The sequence below is a fragment of the Acomys russatus genome, chromosome X, assembly GCF_903995435.1.
Source record: "Acomys russatus chromosome X, mAcoRus1.1, whole genome shotgun sequence".
Lineage (NCBI taxonomy): Eukaryota > Metazoa > Chordata > Mammalia > Rodentia > Muridae > Acomys > Acomys russatus.
The window spans coordinates 38,065,313-38,084,803 of NC_067169.1; the positions used below are offsets into that span (position 1 = coordinate 38,065,313).

Sequence of the window (19,491 nt, forward strand, 5' to 3'; positions counted from 1 at the left end):
TTATTCTTGTTACATCTCAATGTTTATCCCATCCCTTGTATCCTCCCATTCCTCCCTCCCCCCCCCCATTTTCCAATTATTCCCCTCCCCTATGACTGTTCCTGAGGGGGATTACCTCCCTTTGTATATTCTCATAGGGTATCAAGTCTCTTCTTGGCAACCTGCTGTCCTTCCTCTGAGTGCCACCAGGTCTCCCCCTCCAGGGGACATGGTCAAATGCGAGGCACCAGAGTACTTGAGAAAGTCATATCCCACTCTCCACTCAACTGTGGAGAATGTTCTGACCATTGGCTAGATCTGGGTAGGGGTTTAAAGTTTACCGCCTGTATTGTCCTTGGCTGGTGCCATAGTTTGAGCGGGACCCCTGGGCCCAAATCTGCCTATCATAATGTTCTACTTGTAGGTTTCTAGGACCCTCTGGATCCTTCTACTTTGCTATTCTCCCATGCGTCTCTCATTTAGAGTCCCAATAGGATGCCTTCCCCTTTGTCCCAGTTTCCTAGTAAGTAATACCAATTTTCTGTATTGGTTAATTTTTTCTTTCTTGCAACAAAATGCCAGACACAAAAACTTAAGGAATGAAATATTTGTTTTGGTTTATCGTTTGAGAGGATAAACCAATCATTGGCAGCAGGAACCGGAAGCTAGATGGTCACATTGTATCCACAGTCAGAAAGCAGAGAGTAAAGAGAAAGTAAGACTGCATCAGTCAAGTAAATTTGAAGGTGTAATCTCATTGACCCATGTCCTACAGGAAGGCTCCAAAATCTTCTGAAACAACACTGTCAACCAGGGAGCAAGTGTTCAAGCACAGGACTTGTGAAGTCATTTCACATTCAAACCACAATTCATATATAGCATGAAATCAGTGCCTAGGTTTTCTATTAAAATGGAAATTCTTAAATGACATTTTTTGGACTAGTTATTTACTAGCATTGACAGATAACAAGTTCCAACACAACCCTGTGACTTCAAACACTTTTCTCCTTTCATTGTTATTTAATATATAGGAATATGATCTCAGCTTTGCCCTCACCAATAGCTTATCAGTGGCTTAATGGAACCTGTAGATATCATTCTCATCCAATTTGCCAATGACACAGAGCAGGAAAAAAAAGAAAATAAAGCAGACAAGAATACCAGAAGCGAAAATGTTTTAATCAAATTGAATTAATTAATAGACTGCTAAAAGATACACTATAAATGTAATACATAAATTTGGATTCAGAAGGGAATGAATCCTGAATATACTAGACTGTGCTACCTGGACAAAGACTTTGAGAGTGAGCATTCTATGAGAAGTTTGGTGAGAAGTTTTTATTCAGGTGATACCTATATAAGGATATAAGAGAAGCAATATTGAGCAGAGAATGAAACCAGTCTGCTCTGAGCTCTCAGTGGATTCTCAAATGAGTCATTTAAAAGAACCATTCAAAAACATCCTGAACAGGGCCTTTGTATACTAATAGCAGCCAGTACTGGATCAACCTATAAGAAAGAGAAGGAGGAAAGTGAAGATTCCATGATGGAGGCTGCTATGACTTGTTTGCAGTCAATATTGTCATGCACCATTACACTGCAAGAGCATTAGTACTTCCGCTAGAGTCACAAAAAGTGTGGCCATTGAACAAACAGAAGTGGCATCTACGGTGACATTGCTGTAAAGTTAATTTCGTGGATCTTACCTGATCCCATTAAATCTGATCTTGGGCCACGGAATCTGAAAGCCTTTTAAGAAATGATCTGGTCTCCAAGTCGTTTCCATTCAAATTAAAGCTTGAGAACAACTATACAATGGCAAACAAACCATTCAGAATGTAGAAACATCAGGAGTTTTCACGGCTATAATGTTTGTCCTATTTATATGTCAATCTGGCCTCTCCTTTTACCCTGTAAGTACAACCACATGCCCCTCCCCACACACAAAATGCACTGTATTATATACAGCCATAGAAAAAGAAAGCTACGGGATGACTAGGCTTGGAAAATTCACATATACAATCTAATCTCATGAAATAATATTTTAACAGAGACATTGATTTAATGATAAAGCTTTCTAAACTGAAACAAACCAACTTCAAAACACTGTAGAAATATTAAATAATATATTGGATAGTATATGATAAAATTGTTCTAATTATCAGCTGGTCACAGACTTTAGCATCCTAGTTCACCTCATATGTGCTTTATCTACAATAGTTTTCTTATTTCAGTGAGACTCTATCAGGATTATTTTCATGGAATCTTAATGAACAGGAACTTAAAAATGGTTCTATTTTAAAAAAATACATCAATGTCAACAAAATATATCTGGCAGAAGGAATCAGACTATGAATTGTGGTGTTTGCATTACTAATCAATAAAGTATCTATGTTTGTGGATTTGTACAGAAAAAGGGAAGAATGCATATATATCTCTTCTGTAATTTGGCCATGGAAATAATATGTGATTCTATAGCATATAGCCAAGTAGTATATACATGGGGGATATATTGAATGAGCATTGGTAAGCTAGAAGTAGAGTATTGACCAAAATCCTGTATGAGAATCCTGTTTCTAAATGTTATATCAATGTACCTTGAGCTCAACTTTTCATTTCATCAAAGCCCCGTGTATTTGTTATACCAACCAAAGTAATAGATGTTACAGTTTGACTAAGACATCTTTTCTATTATTATTTAGGGACATTTATTGCCACTTTACAGTCTGTTAAAATTTTATGAACTTTAGTGAGAAAAAACATAGGATCAGAAAGCAGAAAGAGACAGAGGATCTCTCTTTTTGTAATTTTTAATTTAATTTAATTTTATATTTTTGAGACTTTTATTGTTTCTTTTTTAATGTATACATTTATATTATTACATATGAATAAAATAAACTACATACAGCAGGAAGAACCAAAAGGCAACCAGGAATTATGGATTAAGATGTTTTTATATATAGATAGATGTTTTAATTTAATAGAAATAAGATATGGTAGATACTGATCTTCATTCAGAAATTTAGACCCAACAAGATAGGAAAGATATTTACTTCAAGTTTGCCACACACAAATAGCCAAATCACAATGAGTGCAACATTCATATAATATCTCATTGTCTTGTGGATCTCTATTTTTTTAAGACTTTCTACAGGATGACAAAGAGGAAAAAATTTAGAAGATTGTGAAAGAAATAGGAGATACTTTTAAAAAATATATTACACTTAGCCACATATAATCGCTAATAAGTTTTTTCCCCTGAAACAAACTCCATTAACCTTCCTTGATACTCTATTCTCATCAACATTTTAATAGCATGAACCTAATTCATAGGTATGTGTTTTTTTCACTGCATAAAACATGTAATTCACACCCTGCTAATGATAACTTTTAGCATAATTATTAGGTTGCTTCTGGTGACATAAAAACTTATCCTGGCAGGTAGGCAATTTTAGAACCTCAGCCAAATAGTTGGTATGTGTGATTAAGCCTTCTCATGTAGAGTGATCTTGGCCAACCAATTTCACTTGGCATTTATTTCTGACAGAGAGACCTGTTTTCCTTTTAGAAGAGGCCAAAGCTCTTTAATAAAGCAGTTTTAAGAACCAGCAGAATTGTGCAGTCTCCTTGACATGCCACTGATATGGTACTAATTTTTTCACTGTGATTCCTTTACTAGTGGGATAGATCAGGGTTTTTCTCTGTAGCGTATCCATACTTGTCAAATTCCTAGCAGGTAAAAAGATATTTTTATAGTTTACTAACTGGCACTTCAAATGAACACAATGTTTTAAAGTATTAAATACAAAATCTATGTCACTGCTTTCAATATAAAAAAAAAATGTTTGTAAATTTGGAAAGAATCTCCTTAGTCAGCTTCTTAATATACTGACAAATTTCTTGAGACCAGCTGCTTGAAAGGATGACAAATGTGATCTTGGCTCACTTGACCCCATTATTTTTGGGCCTATGATGGACACCAAATAATATAGCAAAATAGAACATGGTAGGTGAAAGTTGACCTTATCCATAAAACATGTGGACTTACAGGATAAATTTTATACTTCAGAGAAATATCTCTAAATTTCTCCATCTGTTACCTACTTCCTAATATTGCCACCACAAACCAATAGCTCATTATGGTTTGAATTAAGCAATGACATAAGAGATTTATGAGATTAGAATCCTCAAAACCAGGTCACAATAGATTCATCTCTTAACCTTTCTACATCTAAAAACAAGCCATCAAACAGATAAGCCATTGATGGTATATTCAGATGCAAATCATAACAGAATTACAAGCAGAGAATGTGTCTTTCCCAAGCTCCAACAGCATCGCCGTGCTTCAACACAAATTCTTATGTTTGCTGTTGATCTTCTTTTTCCCTTTATGCTTTACCTAACCACGTACTTTTATGAACTTGATTTTTATAACTGTGTGCATGTTTTCAACTAAGATGTTCTATTACTTTTAGCTGTTTTAAATAATTATGTAAACTCATTTCTATCTTTACCAGTATTATATTAGTGTGACTGAATTAAAAAGATATCTTGGCCACTATTTCTGGAAAAGCAGGTTTCATTCTACCTTCATTGTCTCCATACCAAAGTTTGTCAAAGTGCCCCTTTTTAAACATGCTGCCTAGATGAGCTTTATAGTTCTACCTTTGAAAGTATAGATTAGATTCAAACTGTGACATATTTATATGTAGGTTCAGTAAAAAACCTTTAAAATGTTATGTCCATTTGGAATGAGCTAGTGAAGTTACTACACAGTGAAATTATGTAAAATGAAAATACTCATATTGTAATATACATGGGGCTAGCTTCTAATTCATTTCAATACAATGAAATATTATTTTGCCAATTATTGAAATAGGCACTGGGAAATTAAAACAAACTATTAATGAGTAGATGTTTGTTAATCCATAATCTTATCTCTGTTCCCTAATAAAAGATATGATCCTGCTATAAACTTTAATGTAGTCTAACCATGATGACAATTTAGTAAGAAAATTATAAAAGTTTGTACAATATTCACTATGTTTGTGAGGTCAGCATTTTATTCACTCTTTATAAAATTTTGGTGCATTCCTGTTTCTAGGATTGGGCAAAATTAAACAGGAGAATTACATGACAGTGCCTTGGTAGACTGCTTAGTAAGATCCAAGACAGTCTAAGTTTTACAAGAAGAGTCTGTCTGAAAAATATTTCAAGACACATACATATTTATATATGCTTAAGATATGATCAAGTGGGTAAATTATGATGTTCACATTTTCTTGTGAGAAGCATTTGACTTTTTAAAATAATATGCAAGTGAGTATATAGCCTACATTACTATTTATATAGCATTTCTACTTCCAAATATTCAAAGTGATTACTGGCAAACTAGCAATTTAAGTTGTTTTGGGAATCTTGTCTTATAATAGTATAAGCATTGTAAAGAAGAAACATTAAAAAGGAAAAATATGTTACTAACAAATCCATTGTTCATGTCAGGAAGTAATGTGAATGTAACCTGCCAGGTGATATGGAGCAATAAACTCTGTCCACGTTTTCTGTTTCTGCAGTAGGATGTAGAAGAGTTGAAATCTAGAAAGTTATTTTGGGGAGCCAGTGATAGCCAAAGTAATCACCTGTAACACTTTTTAAAATTAAATTCAACATTTTGATTTATACCAAGAGGTGAACAGATAGATCTAATGAGAAGCACCATCATTCTGAATGGCATTCATCTTTCTCAAATACGCTACTTCATCCTGTGTAAATTAAGTGTTCAGGTGATCATCAAGGATATTTCTAAGTAAATTGTATTACATTTACCTTGCCAACTGGCCTTTTACATTGCCCTGCTTTCAGAGTGATATAGTATTTCCTATTTTGTGTGTATATTCAAAAAAAAACCACAGAGCTGCATAAGGAAAATGGAGTATTCACCTAAGAAGAAATATAAAATAATTTTATGTGGCAAGCAAATCTTGTTCATAAATATGCTTTTATGATCATTAATAGAGATGTGGCCAAATTATTTAACAGCCAATTTGTATGGGTTTCACAAGTGTTGTTTCATAATCAGTATATATGTATCAAGATAAACTGAAACAAATAAGGTCATTAGTTAGTAAGGGTCTTAGTTAAATGACAACATGTAAACAATATTTGTCAATTCGAAAAAAATATATTGATGGAAGAATAAACAAACAGTTTTAAAGCTTTATTTATTCAATTTAAAATGAATTCTAGACATACAAAAGAATTCCAATTCACATTCCTTATTTTTCAACTATGCTAGAACATGAAAAAACAGGTAAGAAGTATGGGGGAAGGTTAATTTTTCATAAATTTCATTTTTATTCTTTTGTCCTACTTTCCTGAATAGCTATTAACTTCATGATAATTATAGTGATGCACTATATACTCTTATCTAAAATGAAGACGAATACTTGTTTTCTAGATAGTTGTTTTTAAAAACTATTTTTTCCAGGGTCAAATAAAAATTCTCAAGGACTTAATTGCAATGACAACATAAAATGTCAACTTTGCTTTCTTAAGGAAAACATGTGCAGGAATGTAACTTAATTATTCAGATTATTGACTAATCCTAATAAAGCATCAACTGATTCATTTGATAGCCCAAACATTATATTTTTATTAAAGCATACCACAAAGAATTAGGATGGAATTCAGAGGATATTGCATGTGATAGGAAAACAATTAAGTATCTTGATAGGCTTGCCTACTTCTTGAAAAATGACAGTAACTGCATCAAGAATCAGACTTTTTAAAAATCCATTCTAAATCACAAAGAAATAAAACTGTAGTGTAGAAAAGATAAGTATTTCATTCACTTCTCTCAGAATATTTGTGAAATAAGCATATGCAAAAACATAGTATTTTGCAGAAAATAGCCTGTCCAAATAATTTATCTCCCATATCTATGGAGAAACAAGACAATTTTGTGCAGCTAAGAAATGTTTTTTCAGGTATACCTTCACTCATGTTATTTACTGCTTAGTGCTTAGCCATGCTTTGGAGCATCTATCGCCAATGTTGCCTCCCTTGGTATTCATTTTTGTATCCACCTCATCTCCATGGTGCTTCACCATTATTGTTGGCATTTGCTTCCTCTGGGCTTTTCTGCGTTGTCAAGTCTTATATACATATTGCTTCCAGTATATGTTCTCCATTATTAGTGGCTAACACATGCCCTATTATCAATTATCCCCAGGCTTGTCATAAATCTTCCAACAATGTGGGCTTCAGTGTTCTCCTAAAATTAAAAAGCCTCTCAAATTTGCATTGTTATTCACTGAGAAGTTGGCATATAATGACATGAGGACAATGTTACTTAGAAAACTTTGTTGGGGCTGGCGAGATGGCTCAGAGGCTAAGAGTACTGACTGCTCTTCCAGAGGTCCTGAGTTCAATTCCCAACACCCACATGATGACTCACAACCATCTATAAGAAGATCTGGTGCCCTCTCCTGGCCTGCAGGTGTACATGCAGACAGAACATTGTACACATAATGATAAATAAATCTTAAAAGAAAGAAAGAAAGAAAGGAAGAAAGAAAGAAAGAAAGAAAGAAAGAAAGAAAGAAAGAAAAGAAAAATTTGTCCATTCCCAAACAAGAAGATGTGAATGATTTGGATCTATATAGCACTGGAAATAAGGAAATAAGATGCACAAAAATGACCTTGATTATTTACTCTTTTACATATCGAAAATTTTTAGGAATATTTCATCTGGGTGCTTATTGTAGTATATTGGAAATTCATTGCTAGGACCTTAATATTATTTAGTTTATAATTTCAAATTATGTATGTCTATATATAAACTATACATTATTTTAATCTACCCAAATATAGCTACTCATTTTAAAATGTTCCTTTGAATAATATTCACAATTTCCATTTATCTCTCCCTTTTAGTCCAAGTTCTACTTATCTTAAACATTATGATATTTTCAGCAATAATTATAAGTGAAAAATAAAAAATAAAACTTTTTTCAGTCCTGTCCAAAGAGGTTTAACCAGTTTGGGTGAGCTTAAAATAGTTATTGTAAAAGTTAGAAAGTTCATTTGCTCCTTCCATCATGTTCATTCCTTTTTCACCACGGGAAAATTGTAAATGTAAACTCTAGAAGATGAGCTGGGCTGCAATTTTCAGCTAATTGGGGGAAGCAGCCCTGAGCTGAGCACTGTCAGGCTGATTTGAGTCTTAAGATATGATGATGATTATTGTGTCAAGTGTAATCAAGACTGTAGGCTCTGAACTGACTAAAAGGCTGGCTGTTTTTAATTCAGGTTCGTATATGAAGTAGACCTCTCATTCACCGATAGTCACAGCTGGCTGTAAAAGGGAGCAATTTTTAAAATGCTATTTCATTCTCTATGGAGCTGTAAGGATCAGAGATTGGGTTCACAGAAGGCAAATGTCCTCATTCCTTCTTTTTAAATTCTATTTATTTTCTGTTCGATAGCCTTCATCTTAAAGTTTTCTGGTGGTTATCTGTCAGTGGCCTGCAAACTTTTTAAACCCAGTGCCATTCCTATGTCTCCTTTCAAATAAAAAGTACTTTGGAGCACCTAGTTTGCTATGCTGAATTTTAGTTTCAGCATATGTGAAAAGAGAGTTTTTAAAGAGAAAATGTGTAATTTGTAAGACAATAACATGTATTTTAGTATACAGTTAAGTATGCAATTTTTATTACATTGAAGCAGAAGATAACTTTTCAGATGATATTACAAATGTAATGTTAACAAGCAGAAAGAGACAGTGGTATGATGTCCTGTCTCAAAACATTTGAATAGCATTGCCTATCAGTAGTGTAACTTTCAAAACTGGTGGACAACTTGTGACAGACTTTGTTCAAGATTTATTTTATTTTTAATTCTGTGTGTGTGTGTGTGTGTATGTAGATATGAGCAAGTGAGTAGAGATAATCATAGATCTCAGAAGAATGAATCTACGATCTACCTGATACGAGTTCTGGGAACTACAAGAGCAGTATGTGCTGCTCTTAACTGCTGAAATATCTATTCTCACAAATCTTATTTTCAAATTCTATAATTTTAACACCATATACTAAAATGTTCTTTATAGCAGTTGGTGATGTTCCTGAGAATTTGCACTATGTGTTAGCACAATGAGAAAAAAAATGTATGCGTAAAATTGAATTATGTTCCATGGTTAAGAATTAATTAAGATGATTACTACATATATGAAGTTCTAGTGAGTCATTTCAATGGGCTCTGAGATTTAAACTCATTATTTTCAGTTATTTAGGAAGTTCCCCATAGGAAGTCTGTCTCTGCTGAATCCCAGAATATCTATTCAGTTACTGATACAGTCGAAGTTCTTGCCTTAATTTCCAGAATTCCTCCAATTTTGTGATCTGTGACATTTGCTTTATTCTACAGGTGGAAACTGATATTGGAATTCATGAAGTAAAAATATTCTCTTAAAACATGAAATATTTCTTATTGATATAGTGTCTACTTTTACTAAATTCGATGAAATGAACAAACCTTTAGCAACTGCTGGTATGTGTAGCAAGTCTTTTAAAATTCTGTCATCCTCACCTCCCTTGGTGGGGAGGCCTGGTGGCACTCAAAGAAAGTATAAGCAGACTACCAAGATGAGACTTCATAGCCTATGACCATATAGTGGGGGTCGAGGTCACCCTCGGTCATAGACCTAAGGGAGGGGAATAGGGTGAAAGCAGGAGGGAAGGAGGAATGGGAGGATACAAGTGATGGGATAACAATTGAGTTGTAATCTGAATAAATTAATAAAATTTTTTAAAAAAGTAAAAACATTCTGTCATCCATGCCCCTCTGTCTATTGCCACAACCTTTATTGAATCATATGGTCTGTAGGAAATAATAATGTAAAATTCCTCCCATTGTTATATGTTTCTTTTTTATATTATCTTGAAAAATGCCATGGTGTTGTATATATAAAACATAGGAAATATTAATATTGCCTAAAGTTATTCCAAATACTAAATGGTACTTAAGTGGAAGAAATAGATAAATATGAACTAATTTCTTATAAACCAGTGTCCAGGTAATTTAGCTTTAAAAAAAGGATACATGTATATACAGAGATAAGTGGCAACTAATTATCTACATCATTTAGATGAAAAATGGTGTATTCTAAAAAAAATTTAGACCTGTAGATCAACAAAATGCAGATTGTTCACATAACCTCCTTTGAGCCCTTTTAGAGGGCTTCAATCCATTTCTAGGATTATGATAGAGAAGTACTAGCTAGATACATGGCAAGTGGGATTGGTTCTAAACTGTTTCATAAGGATAGACACTGGATCTCAGTGAACAGATCAGTGCCATGTGGTAAAAGTAGTAGCTCTGGTGCTATGTAGCAAGGCTTTGTGCACATCACATCCATGACATACTGGATTATTTTGAGAGTCACAGAGAAGATTCCCTTCCAGTTTATGGATACTACAAGATGGAGAAGGCAGAGATATGTTGGGTAAAAGAAAGCAAATGACAATCTACGCAGGGTGGTTTATAAGTTGTTGTCTCTGAACTAGGATCCTACTTGGAAGAATTCTGAAAATTTGCCAAAATGAGAAGCTAATTTGGATAACGGTTGTGCTTTTTGTGTGTGTGCACTTTCTTTTTCAACATTTAGGTAAAAATAACAAAAATTCAGCAGTTGACAACTAAATACAATGTGTTGCTCAGTAAATCTGTCTACCATATCACTTTTATTGCTAGAGGAAAAAGAACAAGCAGACAGAAGAAAGCCTCTTCTCATGTGTAAAAGTGTCCATTATAACTATAACTCTCTCTTAGAGTTATTTTTCTCTAGCAAAAGCAATATCTATAAATTATTACTTTTGTAACTTTTGTGAAAGAAATGTATAACTTTTATCCCCTCCCCAAATATCCTAAACAATTACATGTACTAAATGCACCCACATCAAGAAATGATTTTATGATTTTTAAAAACTAGAGCCATTGGCCTCAGTTTTAGAAATTGTGTCTACTCTATAGTAGGTTTATTGATTTTAACTGAATGTATTGTATGTATAATAAATGCGAAGAATGGTGCAAATCCTTGCCCTTATGAAATTTGCAGTAAGTTAACATTAAATATTTTTTAAATACTATAGTAAGCAGTGACTGTATCAGAGAATCCTTGATGCCAGGTACAGCACCTCCTTTGGTCTTGAAATTCTAATTGCAAAAATTCCTCAATTTATAACACGTTTTACAAGTCATAATTAGTATTTTAAAGGCCAACAATGAATTTCTCAGAATCTTGATATTTTTAGGTAATGTTTTCTCCCCAGGAATTAAAAGTAAAAATTCAACACACTTTTAATCTTTATTTTGATAGGTTTTAATTAGCTCATGCTATTTGTAATTTTATATCTTTTCATCTAAATCATGTTTTAGCCATTGTAGTAGGTTTGACATTAGAAGGACCATTCTTTTTAAATCTACCAAGACTAGGTCACTTTGTGAAATTAATTCTTTTCCCTATCATTCATATTAAAATGTATTTATTTTAATTTAAAATTCATAGAAGTAAAATGTAAGAAATGATTGATTTTCATGTTAGATTTTTCCTACATAAAGTATTTCCCCAAGTACACATTTATTATAAAAATACCTCAACTTTATAGCCTAGAATTTTCTATTAATAAGAAGTAAATTGGGGCCTGGAGAGATGGCTCAGAGGTTAAGGGCACTGACTGCTCTTCCAGAAGTCCTGAGTTCAATTCCCAGCAACCACAAGGTGGCTCACAACCATCTATAGTGAGATATGATGCCCTCTTCTGGCCTGAAGGTGTACATGCAGGCAGAGCACTGTATACATGATAATAATAAATGATAAATCTTTTTTTAAAAAGGAGTAAATTATTTTATTACTGCCTATAATGACATGTTTTTAATACAAAGAAACACAAGTCAAATCAAATGAATACTATGAAAATATCATCTTTTACTGTTATCTCCTAATTTTTATTTTCAGGAGCATTTCAGTGGTTTCAGGGAAAGTACATAAGTATGTGTGCATAATAATATAATTTGCAATTTTTAAATTTCAAGGCATTCAAAGTGGGAGAAGAATGAAGGAGATACAGTATATGTTTTTATATTCTTTACATTATTGATAATGTCTAAACAGTATTTCTACATAAAGGTAAATTCCAGGTGATTTTTAAAAATAAAATATTGGTATGTTTAAAGAAAGTGTGCTATGCCTCCAGCTGTAGATTAGCTTTGGAGTACTAATGCAGTTCTCATGCAAGTATGTTGCTACTTCACATGCTACAAAGTCATTGGTGTTCGCAGGAGTAATGGGAGAATTCCAATGACTTTTCTGAGAACTAATCAGCTACACTTTGGGAACATTTAAGTCGTGGCTTCCGATTAACTCTGGAGAGTTTGAGTAATTTAGTACCAGACCTCAGGAAAACAGAAATGAAAGCCTTGTTAACTTATGTCTATGAAGAGCAAAGCAGCAAAATTGTGTTGAAATGAAATTTTTTGTTTTGTTTTGAAGCATAGCCCAGCTAGATGTTTTCTGCTATAATGAGGGTAAAACAATATCTTTGCAGGTATTTTTTTACAATGTGTTATAACAACTCAGCTTATCGTAAAGTAACAAAAGAGTTAAATCCATGCCTGTGATGTGAGGGTCAGGAGTCAGTGGCATAGCCTTCCTGTTTCTTCTACTCCAACAAGTATATCTGTCTTTATAGTTAGAAAAATATACTTTAAGGCACAAGATGGATTATAGCCCTAGGTATTCTTTTTAACAGCAAAATGATATCAGCTTCTGTTTGCACTGTTTGTCAAAAGTTTCTTATTTTTATGAAAATTAGTTCAGTTGGGCAAACATTTTTGAGTATTTATGATAGCATTCTTGGTCAAAACTAAGCTAACTGGTTTTTGTGTGTTTTAATAGGAAAAGGTGAGAATTTTATGATGGATTCATCACTTGTTGAGCAAATAGAGTTAGAATTTCATTAATGCATTCCAGTATGGTACATTTGAGCTATAGTACAGAATGCAGATAACATAATAGATTGCCCCATAAATGGTTATAGCTCTAAGCACATTCTAAGTGTATTTAAATTCTTTGTGTTTGTATTTTGTTTTGTTTTTGTTTTTCAAGACAGGGTTTCTCTGTGTAACAGCTCTGACTGTCCTGGACTCTCTCTTTGTACACCAGGCTGGCGTTGAACTCACAGAGATCCACCTGCCTCTGCCTCCTGAGTGATGGGATTAAAGGTGTGTGCCACCATGCCCGGTGTGTAATTAAATTCTTACCTATCTGCTTCCTCTACCAGAATGGAGAATGTTTAGTTATTTAGGGATTAAGATATTTTTAGGTCTAGATACGTGTTTTAAGTTGATAATAATGAGATATGATAGATATTGATTTACATTCAGAATTTTAGACACACCAAGATAGGAAAGATATTTTCTTCAAAGCTGCCAAATACAAATCGCCAAAGTGTTATGAATGTGACATTTATATAATTCCTGGTTGTTTCATGATTCTTCTTGCTCTAGGCAGTTTATTGTATATATGTGTAGTAATATAAATGTGCATGTAAAATAAAAACATTTTAAAAATGAAAAAATACATTCATTTTTAAGAAGATAAAAAAGTGGTGTCATCTAAATAATGCATAGTGAATTCTGTGTTATTATCATCAAACATAGATCCTGGCACATAACAGTTATATAATAGACTCATGTGTGAATTGAGCAATGAAATATTTACATGTGGAAATAAGAATGAGGCTCAGATTAAAGATTGTACATTTATTAGACAAAGTAACTGGGAAGGAAAAAACTGTCAACTAAATTAAGCAAAGCAAAGTAGGCAAAAAGCAGGCATGGTAATTTACAATCAAAATCATAAGAGTTTGGAGAAAAGGCAGGAAGATTGTATTTCAATGAAAGTCTCTGATACATAGGTGGGTTTAAAGCCAGCATGGGCTATGAGATCCTACCTCAATAAGAAAATTAAGAAAAAGATAAGTGGGCTTTAAAAAAACAAATTTTTTCAAGAAGAGAAAAAAGGTGGCTCTCTGTGAGTTTAAGACAAGCCTAGTTTTCATAAAGAGGTCCAGGTCAGGTAGGCATACACAGTAAGACCTTGTCTCAAAAAATATTTTTAAAAATTAAATAAATTAGAGAGAGAGAGACAGAGAGAAACAAGGAAAAAGCTTGAAAATTCATTAAATATTGAGTTTTAACATTGAAATATAACTTATTAATTGGTATGATAATAGGAACTTTGATATTTACATAAAATTTCAACTTCAGCTTAATATATGTGTTAATATATAACACATATATTACGTATAACACCAACTACAGCTTGGTGCTCCCCTAGAACCAAGAAGTCTGTGTCAGGAAGATTGCCTTGAATTTGAGCAAAGCTGTTAACTCCAGAGCATTCAGTTCAGGGTGAAACTTTGTCTCATTCAACTACAACAAGAAAAAAGAACTTCAAATTAGCATAGATGTGCGTATATACAAATATCTGTCATAATTAAATTCACCCCATTTATGCTCTCTTATTCCTGCCTCTGAAGCCCGCCTTATTCCCAGCTTTCATGTCTTCCTTTAATTAAAATTGCTTGCACTAACATGGGGAGGGGTTTATTTACTAGATTATGGACAAATTCTCAGTGGCCACACTATTGAAGAAGGCACCATTCCGTCTTTTAGTATCCATTAACTAACTGCCAGTTGCTCCTTGGGAGGGGATTTAGCTTCATGAGCACCTCCCCTATTTATGATAAAATCTTGTCACTCCCTCCCCCTTTACTCTATTTCATTCAGTTATACATACTTTTAATGTAGAAATAAAATTTATTGAGGAAAATTTTCCATCCATATTTCCAATGTATATTAAATTCTTCAGCTTTACCTTGGAAAATAATAAATCTCCATTTTCCTTGGGTTTTATATATTAAGATTTATTCCACATGAAAACTGTATTTCAGATTCACAGAAAATGTAGAGGCTCAGAGATTGATCCAGAGGGGTGTGTGTGTGTGTGTGTGTGTGTGTGTGTGTGTGTCTGTGTGTGTGTGTCTGTAAAATGACAGATGGGCAACTTATTGCCTTATTGATAACCATATACAATCATACATGATATATATTTGTTTTTTTTCAAGACATGTTTTCTCTGCGTAGCCTTGGCTGTCCTTGACTCACTTTGTAGACCAGGCTAGCCTTGAACTCACGTTGATCTGCCTGCCTCTGCCTCTCAAGTGCTAGGATTAAAGGCATGTGCCACCACACCCAACTAACCAGATATATTTTTAATGGCAGTGATAGGCCATACTTTCTGAGATTTGTCACCTTTTCAAGAAGTTGTAATTGGTTAAGGACCTTCTTGTGCTGATCTTAGTTCACACTGTTTCATAGCTCCAAAATTTTGCCCCTTCAAATATTCTTTATTAGTTGATATTTCAGAACCCCATTATCTCCTTTGGAGATCACAATCTGTACAAGGAGATATGCAGTTCTCTACATAAATACCTTGGCATGACATTTCAGGTCACTCAGTTTTGCAGAAAGCAGATTCTAAGAAAGCAATTAATGTCCAGGTTTCTACTGCAAAGTGTGCTCAGGATCACCACTTGTGATGGAAACAAAGGAAAGTAAATAACATGAGGCAAAGTAGAAGTTGGGCTGTATGAGTGGGTTCTAACAATTGGCCACACCCCACCCCAAATGAGGAACCAGGGTAGCCCTTGGGATTGTTCTGAGTTGAGTGCAGTAGAGGCATATATTTCTGGTATCAGATATGTGGCAGTACATTGCTTGTGCCAGGTGTAAGGAGAAAGGGAGCAACTTCAGAGCTGAAAGCTCTTATAACTGTCCAATTCTCAAATAATGCTGACAGCAGAGAACCTTCAGCCAGCAGTGCTCAGAGAAACCTGCACAAGAAGTCTATCAGTCTCAATCAGGGATCTGAGCAGTGCACACTAGCATCTACTTACACAGTAGTTCTCAAACCTTTGTTCCCAGTAGAAGTGATTTTTGAACTTTAGCGTGTGTTCAAAATGCCTGGAAGGCTTGCTGAAACACAGCTGGTTGGACTCCACCCAGGGAGTTCCTCTTTCTGTACGTCTAGCTCGAGGCCCAAGAATTTGCATTTCTTATAAGTTCTCAGATGCTGCTGCTGGGACTGCTGGTCTATGAACCATATTTTGAAACCACTGTTCCATAGCACCCTTATTTATGCATTAAGAGAGCAAATCTCAGGAATAGAAAGTAGCCCTCTAGAAATCATCCTGCATTTCTTAACTTGGAAGAGTGATACTTTAGCTTTGGTATATATAGGTGTTTAATATAATAGATTACAATTTAAAAGGCTTTTTACAATTTCTCATATCGATTTATTACATTTATAATCTAGTGAAATTGTCTTTAGGGCCCGTAGGCTTGCATATTCTAAATAGAGAAACTTCAAAACAATCCATATTTACATTCTTCTTTCCTTAGCCAATCTTTTATCTCTTTATGAGTCTCATTATTTTTTATATTTTTATTTATCACATAAGCTCTCTGAAACCATATGGTTGTGGAAAATGAAAAACTAGGAGACACATTTAGCGCTAACTTGAATGCACAAATATGGAAATTAAGTACCTTTGACTTATTTCTTGGGTAGACTTGACACAATTAAAACTTAGGAGTTTAATACACATGCCTTCAACCCAGGAGTGAGTCTGTAGTCATTAAAACCCCACACGAGCAGGAAACAAGAGTTGCATCTGTGATCCAGAGGTTTGGAAAACAGCTCAGTTGGAGAGATTTTTCTGCTGTTGCTTTCACTGAATTCCTTTTAAAGTATTTCTGAATAAGAAAATATTCAGGCTGATGTTGTCAATATTTCAGACCACAAGGGTATCCTTGAAGAAAATGGTGCCTTACTGTCCTGAAAAAGTTTCTCTGCTTCCCTAAGGGCCTAATTTACAAAGCAGAAAAGTGCTGGTAGGATTTGGCTGAAAACCACATTGTCTGGATAGAGCCCTTTCATCTGACTTTCTACATGCTGCTTTGAAAGTTATTTACTAGTTGCTTTCTGTGGAAGTAGAAGGTGAGTGGTGTTTCTAGTTTAAGGACAGAGGAGCTAAAATGGATGGAGCGCCCCTCAGCATGAAGATGACACTGAGAATAAAATGCACACTATCTAATCTCCTAAACTTCAGTCGGCCCTGGGAGACTTTCATAATATTCTTTTATTGTGTCTGAAATTGGACTATATTCAAAAATAAGTCAGTGTCTAACCCAGCATTTATCTTCTAGAATGGGACCACTTATTTCTATCGTGAGTCTTTGGATGAAGTTAGAATAAAAATCTTAGTATAAACTGCACGAAACTGCCTCTTTTAAAAGTCAGTGCCATCGATTGTCAGCACTTACTCAGGAGCTTCCCAGTATATTACATGCCCAACGTTCATATTCAGATGCTTAGAGCAGTAACAATGGCATTGAAGTTTGAAATTCTAATAAACAACCAGCAATTTGGATATTTCTGTTTTGATTGACATTTTACCTCCAAACTAGGGAAATCAGCACAGCTCTGCAGCTGTTCCAGATTTAACTACTTTGCCTAACCAGAACCCCATGGTACCTTTTACCTATACAGTATTAACATTTATTTAGGAGTTGATAAATAGCTTAGTGCAATAGTCATATTTTCCCAATAGTGATATCCTCATAAAACTACTCTCTCCTCCACCAGTTAATGCAGACAGAAGATTTTTATCCAGTATGAGCGCTGAGACTGTACTGTGAAAGACTGTGTGCTCAGCAAAAACCTCACCCATGATGAATAAAAGCTCTTCTGGGGGCTTTGCTGCCGCCAGCTCTGCAGGAGTTGTTTATTGCCTGCTTTGCACATCCCATGATAAAGTTGCTGCTAAAATAAATTGCAGTTTTGCATAATTATTGACAATCACATCTTAACAAGCAGTGTGTATCATATTCGAGTGTTCAATTTTTTGAAATCCATTTTTAGCTTATGTTTAATCCCAGAAAGTGTTTGTGTAGTCACAGAAGGCAAATAAGGCATTTAAATAGAGTACTAATTTTCTCATTGCAGACAAAATTTACCTGAATCTTTTTAGATGGAACAGTTACTACTTAAGGCAATTTTGTTTCCTGAACTATTATTATGCAGGTCTTTGCTCAGGGCAGTTGTGTGTATATCCACATTATATGCAATATGTGTGCTTGTGTGTGTATGTGTCTGTGTGTATGCATGTGGGCATACACTATATACATACATACATACGTACGTACATACACACACACATACATACATACATACATACATATATTGGAAAGGATGATTTAAATTTTTCTCATAAGGGACTTCTGTAATTTCCACTTTAAAAACTGGAAAATTTAGTAATTGAGGTATAGGCAGAAGGAACTAAAACTTTTATTAAGAATTATAAGTAGTCATAATACGTGAGGTTGATGCTCATCATAGCAATAGCTACTGAAGAAGGAAAAATAAAAAATCAGAGAAATTAGTAACAAGCTACGTCATACAACTGGCAAAGATATTGGGGGTTGAACCATTATCTGATTTGTAAGTTTTTACTTTTTCAGCTTGGCACATTCTTTTGGATAATGTCTTTGCTCTAGGACACCAAGTAATGGAGTATGAACTTAACAAAATACTTTTAACAAGCTGGGATTTGGCAAGATAATAGTTTGCACAATTGTTTCTGTGGAATGTTATTTGTCTTATTTTTACTCTTTTTCTCCTTTTGCCTTTACATCCACACCTCCACTTGCCCCTTCAGTATTCAAATCCCAACAATCCATTTGTATTTTTCTGTCTTGTTATTTTACTTATTTAATTCTTGGTTTTGCTTCAGGGTTTTATCAAAGATAGGCATGTCAAGGACATTTAATGTATTGCCTATGAGGATTAACTTCAACACAAACTCAAAGTTGAAAAAAAAAGACTGTTTTAGAATGTTTATGAGCAAAATTTGTAAGGAACAAAATTTGTAAGGAACAAATTTTGTAGTCTCTCTCCCACTCTCTCTCCTTACTCTCCACTCTCTCCCCTCTCTCCCCTCTCTCCCCTTTCTCTGATATGTGTGTGTGTGTGTGTGTGTGTGTGTCTATGTGTGCATATGCATTTCTATAGAATCTTTAATTATTCATTTTTTGAGGGAGTGCCCAGGCATTGACCCAAGGACCTTGAGTTTAGTAGGCCAACACTCCACCATAGAGTCACATCCACAACCCATTGTTCTTTATTTTTAATAGTTCCACTTGCATGATTTCCTCCAAGAGGAAGTTGTTAGATTAAGTAAAAGCAAATCTTTTTTATTATATTTCTTTTTTTACCTATACATTTATATTGTTCCACATAAACACAAAACAATCAGAAAACATATATATGTTACATTCATAGTGATTTGTTATTTGTATTTAGCAAACCTGAAGAAAACATCTCTCCTA

At 34.2% G+C, this 19,491-nt stretch overlaps 1 protein-coding gene across 10 annotated transcripts in view; it reads left to right on the forward strand.

Moving 5' to 3' along the window:
* Positions 1-19,491, forward strand: part of Dmd (dystrophin) — a 2,465,896-nt gene that overhangs the window by 1,904,680 nt on the left and 541,725 nt on the right. The gene's annotated exons all lie outside the window — the stretch shown is intronic.